At 39.3% G+C, this 16,361-nt stretch overlaps 1 protein-coding gene across 50 annotated transcripts in view; it reads right to left on the bottom strand.

Annotated features, from left to right (window-relative positions):
- Positions 1-16,361, bottom strand: part of ZBTB20 (zinc finger and BTB domain containing 20) — a 746,634-nt gene that overhangs the window by 112,399 nt on the left and 617,874 nt on the right. Inside the window, exon 1 of one of the 50 annotated variants that reach the window (XM_070243789.1) lies at positions 1,808-2,361. The exons of 48 other annotated variants lie outside the window; for them this stretch is intronic. The gene's annotated coding sequence lies outside the window, so the exon portion shown is untranslated. Of the gene's footprint in view, positions 1-1,807; positions 2,362-16,361 lie in introns of those variants that run through there. One more of the 50 variants, XM_070243813.1, reaches the window with a different exon arrangement.

Genomic DNA, 16,361 nt, shown 5'->3' with positions numbered 1-16,361 from the left:
TTCTGAATCTTGAAACAACTGTTGTAGCTGGTTTCCACTTAATAAAATAGTTATCTGTAGTTAAGGGCTGTGCATAATATATATTTAAGGATTTTTGTGGTGCTTGTGAATTTTTCCCCTTGTTCAGTTTTGTGTATGTACCTTAAAAAGATTTCCAAACGACAATCAAAATATAATATAAACGCATGAGGAGGAGAACTTTTAGAAAGAAAACATTTTCTTGGGTTGATAATTCAAGGATACTAGTATCAAGATACAAACGTACAGCATATATAAAAGATGGGATTGTTTACTACCTTTTGCACACACAGTTCACATGCTGATTTCTTTTTTCTTTTGTTAGAGCATTAATTTGAAAATGATAAGCATTCTGGAATGTTTGCTACAAACACAAATTCATGGTAAAAATATACATGCATAAGCAAAAAATCAAATGGAGAAGACAAAGGTACATGGCAATCAGAATCGTTGAAAAATCTCTGTCTAGACTGCATTTCGCTTGAACCAGTGTGTCACGGATGGGGCAAGTCAGCTCTCTGGGGGTTTTGTCATTTATGTAATTAGATAGAAACAAAAATAAAATACAAATATCTGCTCCCTTAGTACCTTTCTTAAAACTGACAAGTGACACAAGTGGTACCTTTTACACAGATGGATGCAAAAACTTGCGAGACCGAATGAACTAATGTACCCCACTGGTATTTTGGGAACCCAAATTCCATAATTAACTTTTTACCCAAGTGGCAAAAGTAGAGGATGTTCTCGCCACTAAACTGATTATTTGGTGGGTCTTGTTCTCCCCTCCACAGAATTTTGGGGACCCAGAAAAGGTAAAGAGATGATAAGAGAAGATGCATCCTGAGCAACTTTTATTGTGAGTAGGAAAAAACAGCATAGAGTGAGCATAAGAACAGTTGGATTTAGGAAGATTAAAAGAGGAGAAAAGAGCAACATATCCAACTTAATTAGTCTTTTTCCCTTTTATTTTTTTAGGTCTATATGGGGGTGATGGGGAGGAAACATAACTGGATTTCTTTTGAATGTCTTTGTGTCTTTATAGAGTGAATGTTCTGTTCCTGTCTCTTTCTTTTTAGGCGAAAAACTAATAAAAATAGAAAAACATATATCAGACATTAAGCTCACTCCCCCCCCCCCCCCCCTTCCCTTTGTAAAGAACTCTTTGTTCTCTAGTGAAAATGCTGAAAAATCCCCGGGCAGCTACTCCCTGAAACAAGTGCAAAACACTTAGAGGCTTTTGGGCTGGCTGGGAGCCAGGAACCCTCCCGCTGTCTGGTTAGAAGAGGAAAAAAAGAAGAGAGAGGGAGAGGGAGAGAGGGGAAGAGAGATGGGGGGGCAGAGAGAGAGAGAGAGAGGAAGAGAGAGAGAAGGGAAGAGAGAGAGAGAGAGAGAGAGAGAGAGAGAGAGGAATTGGAGCTTCCTTTAATAGACATAGGAAGCAGCGTTTTTTTTTTCTTTTTCTTTTTTTTCAAAACTGGCGGTCAAGCGTTAAGTAACTCCCGTCTAAATCCACCTGCTAGAAATGAACTTGGGTAACCCCCCAGGGGTGCACAAAGACAGGAAAGACAGTAACATACTCCATACTCTTTCCCACCCCCCGTTGTACTGCTTCCATTCTTTCTGCTCCCATACACAAATGCCCACAGATCTCACGCCGCCCCCCTTACCCCCAACAACAAACACAGCGAAATACATGCTCCCTCAGTCTCCTTAAAAAAAAAAAAAAAAAAAAAAAGGCTTTTCCATCTCGGTTGCGACACAGTGATAAGGGGTAGCGAACATCTCATACCTGGTGTGAATGCTAATCAGTCAGGAGTTCTCCTTTTCCCAAGACAGGGAACTGTTTCCTTCCAAATTTATTAGAACCTCCTCCACTGCCTCTTTGAAAAACCTTCTTTGTCACCCTCTCCCAAGTCCCGATACTTCTTTAAAAAAAAAATGGCTTCGGAGCTCCTTCTATTCTTGATATTGATTCTCTCTCTCCCCCCACCCCTCCTCCTCTCTCCTGTCTGTGTCTCTTCTGAGTGGTCTATTGATAAGTCCCTGGAGGCACTGGGTCAGCCTGCCCGTAGGAAACCAGACACAATGCACAAATCTCCGAGTGCCATTCTGCCATCAGCAAGCAGACCACGTTTAGGAGAGAGAGAGAGGAAAAAAAAAACAGTAGAGCAAGAGACAGAGAGAGAGAGAGAGAGACCAACCGAGGGAGGGAGAGAGAGACCGAGAGAGGAAGAGAGAGGGGGGAGAGAGAGAGGGAGAGAGAGAGAGAGAGAGAGAGAGAGAGAGAGAGAGAGAGAGACAGACACACGGAAGGAGAGAGAGAGTGTGAGAAAAAGACTGATTGGAACAGGAGGGAGGGAGAGAGAGAAAGGGAGAGGGAGAGAGAGCGCGAGAGGGAGAGCGACACTGCCAGTCAGGTTAATCATCCCTACTTTAATTAGCTGTTCGGCTTAGACATAAAACAATTGAATTTGAATGATCTGTCAGCAGGCTCGGCTGAACCAAAGGGGAAAAGCGAATATTACAAAAAGACTGTTGGTGTGTTCTGATAAGCAATACTGCTCGTACTGACAAATCCTCAAAGGGGGAACTATTAAAACTTACAACTAAACAAAAAGTGCAAATACAAATGGCACTAGATAGAGGTCTTTTAAAAAAATGGAGTTTTCCCCCCTAGTTTTATGAACGGTAGATATTTATGTGCAGGTTCCAACATATTAGGGTCTGCGTGTAATGTGTGAAAGTTTATTAACGATGCTCTAGGAGCGTAGCAGACAGATGCTGCAGAGAACAAGACAGGTACGGTCGGATGCTGAGTCTAGATCTTGGAGGGAGATGGATGCTGGAGGAAGAGGCACCGTGGCAAGAGATCAGCACAGACAAAGTCAGTGGGCAGACAGGCAGACAGATCTGAGGCACGGCACAATCTCGGCTAAAAAGGCAAAAGTTCTGATGCAATAATAGGTGCAAAACAATCCATCCATCCTCCTCTCCCGGGAGCGCTCCAAGGTACAGTTAAAATGGATTAATCTCTGTGACAAACAGAGCTGGCAAGGCAGACTATGGCAGACACTGAAGGCGATTTGCAGACCCAGAGAAAATACCAGAGCCGGGAAAAGCCACAGAGATCAATCTCTCCACGCCCTGATTTAGCAGATGAGGAAACTGAGGCCCAGAGCGCAGGCTAATAAATCACAAAGGCAACAGCAGCATCCACACTGGAACCCAGGGCTCCAGCGGCCCATCAAGCCAGTGCTCCTTCCATCATACCAGCTAACCTCCAGCTTTCTTTAAAGGTTCTGACCCAACAGGTATGGAAATCACCCTTGTCTCCAGAATAACAAGGTTCTCCATCTACACAGCTAGTGCACAAACCTCCAGTTTTTAAAAATGTCTAAATAGCTAAGTGGAAATATTTTTTGGTCCGTTTTGAATCCTAGGGATAGGGATTTAAGTCCTTCATTCACTCTCAGAGAAAAGCAAAAAAATATAACATCACAGAGGCCCTGTCTCAGCAACATATAGCTGGTGCCACATTCCAAGTAGAGAAGGCCGGTGGATGGACATAACGACCTCTTCTAGAATTTGCAATTCTCTCTGTGAGTATTGTCTGCTATATATCACCATGAAAAAAGATGTTTCTCCCATCCAATTCACTTTTAAAATATAGGCACACTGTGGGTGAAAGAGATCGAGTCTCTCAGTTTACAGCATCGTTTTAAATCACTAATGAGATTTTCTATCTGGAAGATTAGCTATGGGCAACTTTCTTATAGATTTCAACTGAAACAAGCCACTAAAATAAAAAGGGGAAACTGTATTATCTGCCCACATATTTGATGGTATCTTTTTTTGGACACATATGATCATATTCAGTAAGGATCTCCCTCTTGACAACAGATAATTGAAGGTAAATTTTTTAAAGGAAAAAAGAGGTGCTTATGAGGAGAACACTGCCATCAGATGCGACTGGAGAGATTAAGTCTCTCGTCCTAAAACAAGGATCATGGTGTACATAAAAGCAAAAACTCTCTCTCAGTCATGCTTCAGCAACGACGTTGCTACTTAGGGTGAAAGAAGAAAACTGAAAGAAATGTCAGGCACCTGGGAACCCACTCGATGGCAAGTCATCCGAGAGAAGTCATAGCCAGAGTAATTTAGTTTATTTGCACACCAACCTCTTTAACAATGGCTGCTGTGATGCGTCCAAAGCACAGCGTCCACAGTCAATCGGTTTGGGAGGGTGGGGATCAGTGATTTCGACACCGGGAGGTCCTCCTGCAGGTCTCAAGGCACCTGATAGGCCAGAGCCCAGAGCAGAGCAGTGAAGTGCTCCGTAAATGCTAGCTGGGCCAACTGAGTAAAAAGGGGAATGAGCTCAGGAATCAAACAGACCTTTATAACATCGCATCAGTCACAGCCACTCTCAGAGTCTCAGTTTCCCTATCTGTAAAAGGGGATTGTATTGATTCCATAATGTTGGTTTGGGACATATATAAAATCCATGGCTGGTCGTTTCATGGTAATTATTGTTGAGGAAGTCACAAATAAACGAAACTGCACACTATAGATGTGCTAGGTGTTCTATTCAAAGCGTGCAGACATGAATACCCAGAGCACAGCAAGGATCTAACAGAAGGACCTGTTTTGGAAAAGGTTGGCAGTAAAGACTATGGAGTTTAGAACCCCAGAGTTCTAGAATCTAAACCAAGGATCATAGGAGGTTTGTTTGATCTCTTTGTTCCCAGACTTTGGTATATTTCCTGGTTCATAATAATAATAACAATAATAGTAATAATAATAATAACAACCAGCATATTACGAAGCACTTGGTTTGTGCTAAGCACTCCGCCAAGTAGTTTACACTTTTTATTGTTCTTTAATGTCACAACAACCTATGGATTAGGTACTATCAATCCTTACTTCATCGAAAAGGAAATCGAGGCATAGAAGGGATGGGTCACTCACATAAGAACACACAGCTAATAAGTGTGGAGCTAGTGAAGAAATCCGGGCAATCTGACTTTAAAGTCTGCATCCTCAGCCATAGTGCTGTGCTGGCACACGGCAGGTATTTAGTAAATATGTGTTGAATAAATGAGCAAATGCATAAAACACGTGTTTTGATTTCATTAAAAAATAAGTGGAAATCCGTGTACAATCTCTTGAGAGTCTTGTGCTCAGATTACAGAATCTCACCTCTTCTGTAGCTCACTTCAGGGGACAGTCCTTCCCCAGAAGCCGAGGTGAGCCCTGCCCCTGCGTGGTGTTGAAAATGGACGAGGTAAAGAGCGCTGGCTATGACCGCCCAGGGTATCTAAATATCTGATGGCATTTTCCGCACTTTGAGGGTAGTGTTAGCACACGGGTTATTAATTGGCTTAATTCCAGTTCGGATAATTACATCGTGTCTCTTTAATTTTTCCCCGACTATGCCATTCTTCACTTCCTGTCACAAATGTGCTCTTTAAAAAAGCATATGAATACACACAAACATATAGTTATATTTAAGGTTTGCATAATCCTATAGGGTGTTCTTTTTTCTAAATGATTAGTGTAAGGTAGCCATGTAATAAATGAATGAATGGGCAAAAGAATAAAAGTCATTGCAAAATCAGGGTAACTAATTGAAGCTAAGATTTTCATTTGGCACTGAAATAAACAGATTTTAAACCATTTCCTTGGTGACAGGATTCCAATCACATTTTTTTCTTATGGGCAGATATTTCAAGGGCTGATGACCTGCTCATGATAAGCTGATTTCCTTATACTATACAGTTTCCAGCATAAAAAACAGCAATGAAAGCTGATCTTTTAAAGTAGAAAGTGAAATTAGGTCCTGAATGGTGTAGTATACCAAACTCATGGGTTTTAGAAGAGTCATTAATCCAGTTATTAGACCCTGACTATTTGGCAGGTTTTTTTCTTTGCCAAACATATTACTAGAAAATCTTCAAATTATAAATGGAAAGGACAAGAGATCCCAATTTAATAAGCTTAGGAAAGTTTGATAGTCATAAACAGACACAACTCTTCTCCTTTTCCCAAAGAATTCTTGGCCTTTGAAATACTGACTGTGTCTACATGATACCAAAGAAAATCTCCCGGAGGCAAACATTTTAATCATGTGTACAAATAGTTAAATGCAGCCACAGCAGAGCTTGGTTTATGAGTCCTTTTCAGCGCACATTTGTACGAACAAGTCAGCCAGTATAGGGAGCATCGAAAGTAAGAGAATAAGGGTTAATTTATTTACTATGCACGAGAGTTTCTAGACCTTTGCTTCCTCAGCTTTTAGTTCAAAATTCCATGCATACTCTGCACATAATAATAAATGCCGTAATTCAATGTATGCCATAATTTGATTTACTTTCAAGCACCTTTTCTGGTTCAGCTCTCAAAGCTTTCCTTCCTGTAAACCTCCTCCAAATTCTTCTTTGTGGCCCTCTGTAAATCATTATTTAAAATCGGTGTTTGTAGGATGACTCTAATGCTGTAGAGAGATTTGTATCAAACTAGCCTTATTTCCTTTTGAGAATCAGTGGTCAAGGTCCATGCCCTTATCTGAGAATAAGCCAAATTAAATAAAAAAATAAAACTCCAGCCCTTTCCCACCTCTTTGACCCCTGTTATAGTGACAGCAGTACTCAGTGACCGTCCTCTAGTTTGTCACTCTTGCCTTGAGACTGAGATGTTCGGGACAAGGTCTTCACATTCTACTTGGCATATTTCATGTACTGTCTGGTATCACACCTGCCCATGGTGGTAGATGATATCTCAGAAGGACTGGAGGCAGCAAGTCTTAACTCTCTTAGTTCTTCATATGCAATTGCAATTTATTCTCTCTATGCCTCAAGTTTCCAATATGTAAAAGGGGTATGCTTATTACCCTAAGACTAGTGATTTGATGCTTAGACTAAAGGAATATTATTGAGTAGGATATTTAAGAATTAGCTAGTGAAAAGCACTCATATTGTTGATTTTCATAGCCTCACTACCATTTTTACAGCGAGAAGTCCTTGGAAAACACATTCTAAATTCAAAATTCAAATGAATTTTAAATTCAAGAGAAAAGTCGACAAGATTTATACTGACTATTAGGAACAGTAAGCAAGCTCTTGGTTTTAAATTTAAATGTCATCTAGGAACAGCCTGATGGATTTTATAGAGGCATAGAATCTTAGACCCAGGAGGTATTTAGGAGACTCTCTGTTCTTTCAGTTTAGAGAGAAGAGCTGAGTGGCAGTGACACTTTATCTGACAAGCTTATGGCCACGCAGTTTGGTAGAAGCGAAACTATTACTGGAACCCAGTTCTTCTGTCTCCTGGTCCCACGCCCTCCTCAGCCTCATTTTACAAGATGGTTGCCACATTCTTGCCTTTCATAGTCCTAGCCACCTTCCTTTGGGACGTATTTTATTAAAGAGCCTCTAAAATTCAGGTGCTAAGAAAGGGGTACCATATTCCTAGTGTAGTCTGATAAATACACCACAAAAGGATTGTGGTAGGCTGAATAACGACCCCACAAAAGATATCCATGTCCTAATCCCCAGAACCTATGAACGCTACCTTCTATCGCAAAGGGGTCTTGTGGATGTGATTGAATCAAGGATATTGAGATGGAGAGATTATCCTGGATTATCTAGATAGGCTCTAAATGTAACCACAAGGGTTCTTAGAAAAGAAAAGCAGGAGGATCAGAGCTAGTAGTAGGAGACGTGATAACAGAAACAAGAGGCTGGAGTTATTCATGAAAGGGGTCATGAGCCAAGGAGTGCAGGTGGCCTCCAGAAGCTAGAAAAGGTAAGGAAATGTTTCTCCCCTACAGCCTTCAGAGGAACCAACCCTACCATCAGCTACCTTGATCTGGACATTATCTCACAATACAGCTGAAATATTTCTTAGCTTTTTTTTTTTTTTTTAAGGCAGATATATTACCTTGTTGGCTCAAACTGAGCTTGTGATACAAGAACTCCTTACCAGTCTTCAGAAAAATACTGAGTGGGATAGATCAAGAATGGTGTCGCCCTCTTGCCATTAAGAACTTCCTTAAGGTGACATGGAGAAATCTATCTAAAGATTGCTGGTTAATAGATCAGTTGCCTACAGACCCATCCAATCACGTTTGCCCATGCCCAGTCTTATAGCAGCTCTTCAGCAGTTGATTGGCAATCACATCTCCAAGTTAATCTACAAAAGTAGGTTCTAGTTAGAAGCAAACTGAAGGGTTTGCTCTCCAATTCTTGAATGCCGGGAAATCTAAACTTATTCTAAACAGTGAGGTGCTCTCTTGCTAGCCTCTCACCCCACATTTGTTCTGTTCTTTCCCAATGGAGGTCAGAAATGGAGAAAAGAAGCAGCATAAGGCAGCATCATGCAAGATAAATTTTCTTCTTAGAAGACTATCTTGCCTTAAGGTATCACTGCCATTCAGTTCCTGCATAATCTGTAGGACAGTGCTCCATAAAGGGTGGTCCTTGGAAGCATCAGCATTGTCTAGAAACTTGTCAGAAAAATAAATTCTTGGGCCTTACTTCAGACCTACTGAATCAGACTCTCAGAGGTAGCTATCTGAGTGCCTATGTTTTAAAAGTCCTTTAGGTAATTCTAAAGCCTGGCTGAGAACTACCATCATGAGGCAAATCTGTGAGGCTCGGCAAGGCGAGATTTTGAAAGACATGTTAGACTATGAGTGAGATCACCTGCTCACCTGGGTGTAATTGTGGCTCTGTCACTAGAACCTGAGATCATGTTCTTAGTCTGTTTATCTCCTCATCTACAAAATGGGGATAATGATGATGATGATGACAATAATAATGATAATAATAATAATAATTGCCCTGTCTGTGCAAAAGGCTAATGTGGGACTTAATAAGATCATGAATATGAAAACACTTTATAACTGCAGGATTATTATTATGGAAGAAACATTAATTTGGATTGCAAACATCCTGGGACCAAGGTGTTGGGGATATCGCCTTGATATTACTGTAATATTACTCACATTAACTGAGGCTCTGAAGTAATACTAGTAAAAACGTTCAAGAAGCTCAAGACGTCAGGTCTAATTCTCCAAGCCAAAATGAAGGCTGGAAGTCTGTAGGCTTTTAAAGGATGTGAATTGAATGGAGGACCCACTGACATTAGTTTCCAGAATCAAGTGCTGAATTTCTTGGTTTGAAACTCTACCTTTCTATTCATCAGGCAGCAAAATTTAGTGACAGCTGTGAATTCTATATTGCCAATGAAAGCCTGTGGCTTGTGGAATTCAGAACCACACTTCTTTATCAATTCCCAGTGACACTCAGTTTCAGTAAAGTGGCCCATGATCCCCATCATTTCCATACCATATTCTTAAATAAGTAAGAAGCTCCTGGAAGCCAGCTCAAAGACAACTGACTATATTCACAGATTTTGCAACGGAAAAGATATAAATCCTAGTAGGTGGGAATGATTGTCCAGATCAAGACTGAGAATTTTTTAGATATTCAAGTCCAAGCTCTTTAGGGGACTGGAAAAAAAAACAAAACTCTGACACAACCAGATTAGACACAACCACGATTTTCATGGACAATCATCAGGATTTTATCCAATCTCTGAGTGATGAAAATTCATGGTATTTACCAAGGGCTCTATGTAAGTGGGAAAAAACACCTTATAAATGATAGCTAACTTTACTTTTTCCTTCTTGCATGAAATCATAGCAGGTATGCCTTTTGGCCTGAGGGTTCTTTCCATCTGAAGGTTAAAGTCACCAGGTTGCATTTTGGCAACTCCTCTGTGCCTTGCAGGACAGTTGTGGTGTGGCAGAGACTCTGCGTTACTGCTTCCACTGAGCCAGTCACAATGCGTGCATCAGGAGAAGCAGCTGCACATTTTAAGAGCTCTGTGTTCTTAAGCACATCATCTGTCCTTTTCAACTTCATAGGTTTTTCATTTGTAAAATGTGGATAATATGTGCCTTACCAATCTCACACCTTGTTGAAATCACAAGTTGAGGATCAAAAGGAACGATGGACCCAAAATGCTTTGCAAACTAAAGATCCCATTTGCTTGGTGTTATTGATGCAATTATCATTCACACTTGAGCGGAAGAGTAAAGGTGTGTATAGAAATACTGGGTCGGGTAGCCCGCATACTATTAGACATTTAAGTTGTACATGTCTCTATGGTTTTCCCCTGAACCTACATTAATCTCTTTGTCAGGTTATAACTAAGGTGGTAACTAAGGATGTTATTTCCTTTAAGTCCTTATATGACCTCTGCGTTGATTATGATTAGTTATACATTAAGTAGACACTGCTGCAGAATTTATTATGGTTATGTTCTAGCCAACTCTTCTTTGAACATACTACCTAAGTAAGAACAAATCCAGTATTATAAAATTGAAGAAAGCATGGCATCTAAAACTGGTATTGACGAGTGGAAATATCTTCAAAGGCCATTCCTCAGTTGCTTAACATCAAACATCTACTTAGCAAAGTGTTATTTAAATCTTTAATTGGTATATACAATTCCACCTTTTTTGTTGTGTGTCCTTAACTAGACTATATGCTCCCTGAGGATCAAACCTGACTTATCCTTCTCTGAATTTCCCATTGCCTCCACTACAGTGGTTTACACACAGTACTTGCTTCCAAAATATCTGCCGTTTAATTGGATTCATCTCTTATTGGCTTTTCTTGGGGGCAATTAAGGCACATAAAGTGCCAATAGATAAATGCATCATTATCACTGAGGTGAAAGTTGCGATTCTTAATTTTTTTTTTAAATTATGCATTGGGCCACTTATTTTTCCCATGTGACACTTAACCTGACTAATTATAGAAGTGGATAGAAAAACATGATTCTCCTTTAAAAAGCTCACTTTATGTGCAACACTTTTAGGAATTCAGCTAATATGTCAAGCAGAGTCATTCTGCACAACGATGGTGATGGTGAGGCTTTGACGGAAAATATTTTAAATTAAAGCAAGCTACCCATAAAATTACATAAACATAAATAGGCACTCTTCCACAATCACACATTTGCACATCCTTAAACTTAAATTAATGCAAAGAAAAGATATATTCTTTTGTTCTAGTGGAATACAAATGATGAAGACTAATGAATGAATAAATAAAGCACTGGGTAACCAAATCAACGTCTGCTCAATTCTGGTCAAGGAGGTGAAGTGAGGTTTCCCTTTGAGTCAGAGGATGTAGTGGATGAAAAGGACGCGAATAGCTGGGGGGATTTCCTGAGGCCATGGCAGACCAGCTCACACACTGTTAAGAGGCTCATTTTCATGAGACTTTTGGTTGCATTTGTAACACTTGCTCCGGGTCCCCTAGAGCATTAAGTGCCACATCACAGCGCTCCCAGAACAGGACTAAATGTGAGAAGGTACATTACAAGGTTCTTTTTCTTTCAGATCCAAATATCCAGGAGTTTGTAGGTATTTTCAAGACCATCTTTTCTCCTTTGTTTTCCTTTCTCCCTGCAACCCCCACATGCTCCTTTTAAATAGGACCACGGAAAGGACTTTTTGTTTTCAATAAAAATCTAAATTCTTGTACTTCTAAAAAATGACCAACTGTAAAACGTGTGGATCAGTACAGTTAATTATTCCCATAGGTAGAACATATTTTATTAAAAAAAAAAACACAAAACCTGGCCTGACTGGTAAGCTTGTTCTAGATTAAGGATTTAGTCACAGTTTGGTAAGTATTTGTTCTCTATTAGGCTTGGTGCATATTAATTGGTACATATTTTAACATTTCACTGCTGCATTAAATTATTAATAATTTGTAATGATTAACTGGTACTGCTATGGTTTTTCTGAAACAATGCCACCCATTTCTTCTAAGTTTGGTTCAAAACAAAAAGTCTGGAATCTAATTTGTCAAAGAAAACAAATGTGAAGTTCAGAAAAAGGATAGGAATCACCACAAGGATGAGAGCCAAATTTGAAACGATTAGGGAGAACAAAAGCCCACTTAATCCTCAAAGCAAACGTAAAAGATAGGCACTGATTTTGCAGATGAAGAAGCTGAGGCTCAGAGAGGTTAAAGAACTTCCCCAAGGTGCACAGCTAAGAGGTGGAAGAGCTGTGTGTCAAACCCTGCCTGTCTTGCAAAGCCTGATCTCTTTTCTTTTACATGTTCCATCCCCAAACATTTAAAGTCTCTGGCTAATGAAGGATTTCTTTGAGATCTGCCATCAGGTTCATGGAGTAAAATAACAATTACAACAATTATAATAATTGTTAAATATATGTGCATATGTAATATCTATTAAGCATATATATACCTAATATACATATGATTATATATACTATGTATATACTATATATATGAATACTTAACAATAACCAATACTTACTAGCACTTTCAGTATGCCAGACATTATTCTAAGTACTTTATTATTTATTATTTAGTATTATTTGCTTAGTTCTTGTAACATCTCTATAAGGTAGAAATTACTATTGTCGTTCAGTTTTACAGATGAGAAGAGTAAGACACACAACTAGGCATAGCCCAAGCTGCCTTCCATTACCCACCTCTCCTATGGGCCTCTTCTGTTTGTTACCTCCTTAAGAACATACCTGACCTCTGGCGCAATCTTTTAAGACTTTGCTGCCTCTTAGGTGACAATGAGGGGATCTGAGAAGGTAGGGGAGGCTCAACTATTAACCAGTTAATAGTTTACTCACTAGAGAACCAAAAGATACAACTTAGTGGAAAATCCCCATTTGTAGAAGAGAAAATCCCTAAAGCAAGATACTATGGCTTGGAAAGTAGGGGAGACTCTTTAGGTAGGTGGCCTTTCCAGATCGTTAACCCATGTATGACCATCAATACATAAACCCAATTTAATTCAATATATATTCAATGAGTACCTGCTATGAGCAAAGGACTCTGCTAGGACCTAAGCACTAGAAAATAACTACAAAGACAAGTAAGAAGCCATACACCTAGTATTTAGAATATGGGAGAAAATAAAACACCACATAACTAAAATACAGTGCAAAATAAGGTGACTACCAGAAAGGGTTGCTAACAAAATTCTGTAGGTTCAGTGGCTTGAGGAATATCATTTGACCATAGACACTGAAAAAAGTTACCTGAAGAAGGCAGTGTTTGAGATGGATTTTGGAATATGGGAAAATTCCAACAGTTGGAATTTGGAGAGAGAGGTTTTAGGCAAGAGGCACAGGATAAAAGCATGGGGATAGGAAAGCACAAAGCATACTTGGAATTTACTTGATTAGCTTCTAGAATACTCAGAGGATAGCAGTAAGAGTTTGAGATGCTGTGGGTGGCACATCCAGCTGGAAAAGTCCAGTGGGCAGCTGGACTCCCACGTCTGTAGTACCAGGTCTACAGGTCAGGACTAGACACCCAGGTCTTCAGGCAGGTGATGTGAATGTCTGGGTACAGCTGTATGGGTTCCATGAAACCGCCCACAGACGCCAAGAATGCAGCGAGGGAAGAAAGAAAGGCAAATTTACGTTTTGTGGGTGGATGAAAGGAAAACGGATGAAAGAGCAAGAAGGATCATTCAGGTAACAGGAGAACCATGAACACAGATGCTATGGAGCACAAAGGTGAAGAATGCTCTAGAGAAGTGGAGAGAGGTGGTCAAAACAGTCCAATCAGAAACAGTGAAGCTAGCCCTGCCAGGAGGAGGAGGCACATGTAGGAGCTGGAGCCGTCATCACTGTACTCATCTTTGAAAGGATCACCTCTTGTGCCTTTCTACTCTTTCCCCATACTCATACATTCAACCACACACATAAACAAACATTTTTTTTTTCTAGGAAAAAACTTATAGCATTACTAACTCTGAAGCACTCAAACTGTATCTGGAAATTTTATGAGTAAAATCCAAATTTTATCGTGTGTTTTAATTAAAGGATAACTGACTTTTTTGATGCACAGGTCAACTGTTCCTTGGTAGGAGTGCAAATTTATTCCTATTTCATTCAACAAACACTTCTGGAGCCTTTCCTATCTGCCAGGCATTGTGCTAAGTGCCTGGATCAGAAGAATTTCTGTAAATACTTAGATGGCCTGTGAGCTTTGCTTCCTATGGTTGGCACAAAGCTGATGCCTTTGTGACAATGAATTTGAGTTCCAGCCCCTAAGAGTTTTTGTGTTCATATTATTAAGTGCATATTTATGTAATTTTTCTGTTCCAAGATGCTTTCAAAAAGTTTTGAATAATTTTTGGTATCAGCAAAAGGTGCTTTAGAAGAACCAACTCCAGGCCAACATAATAATTGGTTTTCTGGATTTGCCATGGTGGTAGTCTATTATGTGGGCAGGTAAGAATACTTATTCAACTGTTTAAAACAACTAAAGAAATCTTTATTCTTGATTGTATCCTGTAAAGAATAAAGCAAGAAGAAAAATCAGCTTTAGATAGGGAATTGAAAAATACCTTCAGGATACGTTCCAACTATTGAGTCAAAATGGAGTAAGAAAGCCATATGCAAGGGGACCTACGAAAGCTACCCTTGGGCTTATTTGTTAACTTATTTGTATATATCTTTGTATATGTATATATTTTTCTAATGCTGTCCTGAGACATCACTTTAACCTTTTTCCTATATGTACAATTATTTTTTCTCCTACAAAGTATGAATCTTACTGTGTATATTGTTTTGTAACCTGCCCTCTTTCAAGACACACACATTTTTAAGTCCTGCATAGTATTCCATTCAATGGATATATCAACATACATTTAAACAATCTCCTATTTTTTGACATTTTGATTGCCTTCCAATTTTTGTCATTTCCAATAATGCTTTGGTGAGCACCAGCGTGCATAGCCTTTGAAATGCTATTATTTATTGGAAAGAAATTTTTGGAAGCTTTAAAACTTAATACCACAAGCAAAGAAAGCAAGGAAACTTAATACATCAACCATAAACAAAGAAAGAAAAGTCAAATGCCTCTAGGAGCTAAGGTGGTAGAGTACATGAATGATGTGGATGGAGCATAAAATATGGGATGATAGGGACTTTGCCCAACTGGAGAGGACGTGGCTTCTCTGAAGGGAGCAGCCACTACTCTGTTCTAGATATTGGTGCCACGTAAGAATAGAGTCCTAATGTTGCAAGATCTCCAAATCTCCAAGAGAAGCTGGAAACATCTGTGTCTTTTAGTTAGATCTCTTGATCTTTGAAGGTTGGCTCAAACTTTCTAATTATTTTAAAATACTCTATGGACCAAAAAAAGAAATTCTACGGGCTAGCTAGATGCAGCTCACAGGCCACTGGTTCATAACCTTCAAATCAAAGAAAGGAAACATGGTGATGGAAATATATTTCTAGGTAATAAGTTAAGCAAATAAAGTTTTGCTTCAAGTTTTTCCAGTAACAAAAGATGCGATGTGGAGAAACTGAACCTCAGTACGCAAATAAATCTTGGAAGATGGGTAAATACTGCCCCCCCCATTTAATCACCCACAAAAGTTTAACTAGAAGAAGCTTCTAAAATGTTTCGAACTTCTCCAAGAAACATGCTTTAATTATATAAAACTTTAACCCAGCGCTCTGTATGATGACATCTAGCGATAATTTCCCTTCATCTTCCGTCTGAACAAACATTTCCCATTAACATCCACCTGCACTACTTCCTTTTGTAAAGAGGAGGTGGTATTTGGCTATGCTCTGGTTCTGATTCATGAGAAATCAGCCCAAGCCCAACATTTCTGTTCTTAACAGATTTTGGTTTTTAAATCTGTGGAACACGATGTTTGCCTGGGCTGAGTTCTAGCATGCCAAGTTTTGGCTGGCCACAGACTTTGACATCTGAGTGAAAAATCTTTCAACAATGGCATTTAAACTGAAGAATCAACAGACCTTTAATTATAACACTGCTCATAATCCCCCCCTCCTTTATCATGATGTTCAAATTGCCTCAAATCACTAACTGCACGGACAGCATGTTATTTCATTTGCCATTGGAAATATCATAATTTGGAAACTTGGTGGCTTGAGATTGTGTATTAATTTTTGAAAAATCAGTATTACTTTATTCCCCATAAATTAAAGAGGCATATGGAACGAAGGTCAAAATTACTGATTCATTAGAAATAAGAAACAAAAAACACTCAGCATACAATTTCTCAACTTATCTAAAATGTTCAAGATTTATTTAGATAAGAGTAATATTTCTATTTGGAAATACAGCATTAACTATATCGAAATGTAGAGTCTGTTTTTTGTGAGGTTTCACTAAGTGCCTCCGTATTTCTCCATAAAATATTTAGTGATCATTTTTTAATGGCACAGCCTCAGATTACCCTACGTTTCCCTTACATGATAACAAAAGACACTTCTATACTGCTCAAGT

Source organism: Equus caballus, chromosome 19, assembly GCF_041296265.1.
Source record: "Equus caballus isolate H_3958 breed thoroughbred chromosome 19, TB-T2T, whole genome shotgun sequence".
NCBI classification, from domain to species: domain Eukaryota; kingdom Metazoa; phylum Chordata; class Mammalia; order Perissodactyla; family Equidae; genus Equus; species Equus caballus.
This window is presented reverse-complemented; position numbering and strand designations above follow the sequence as displayed.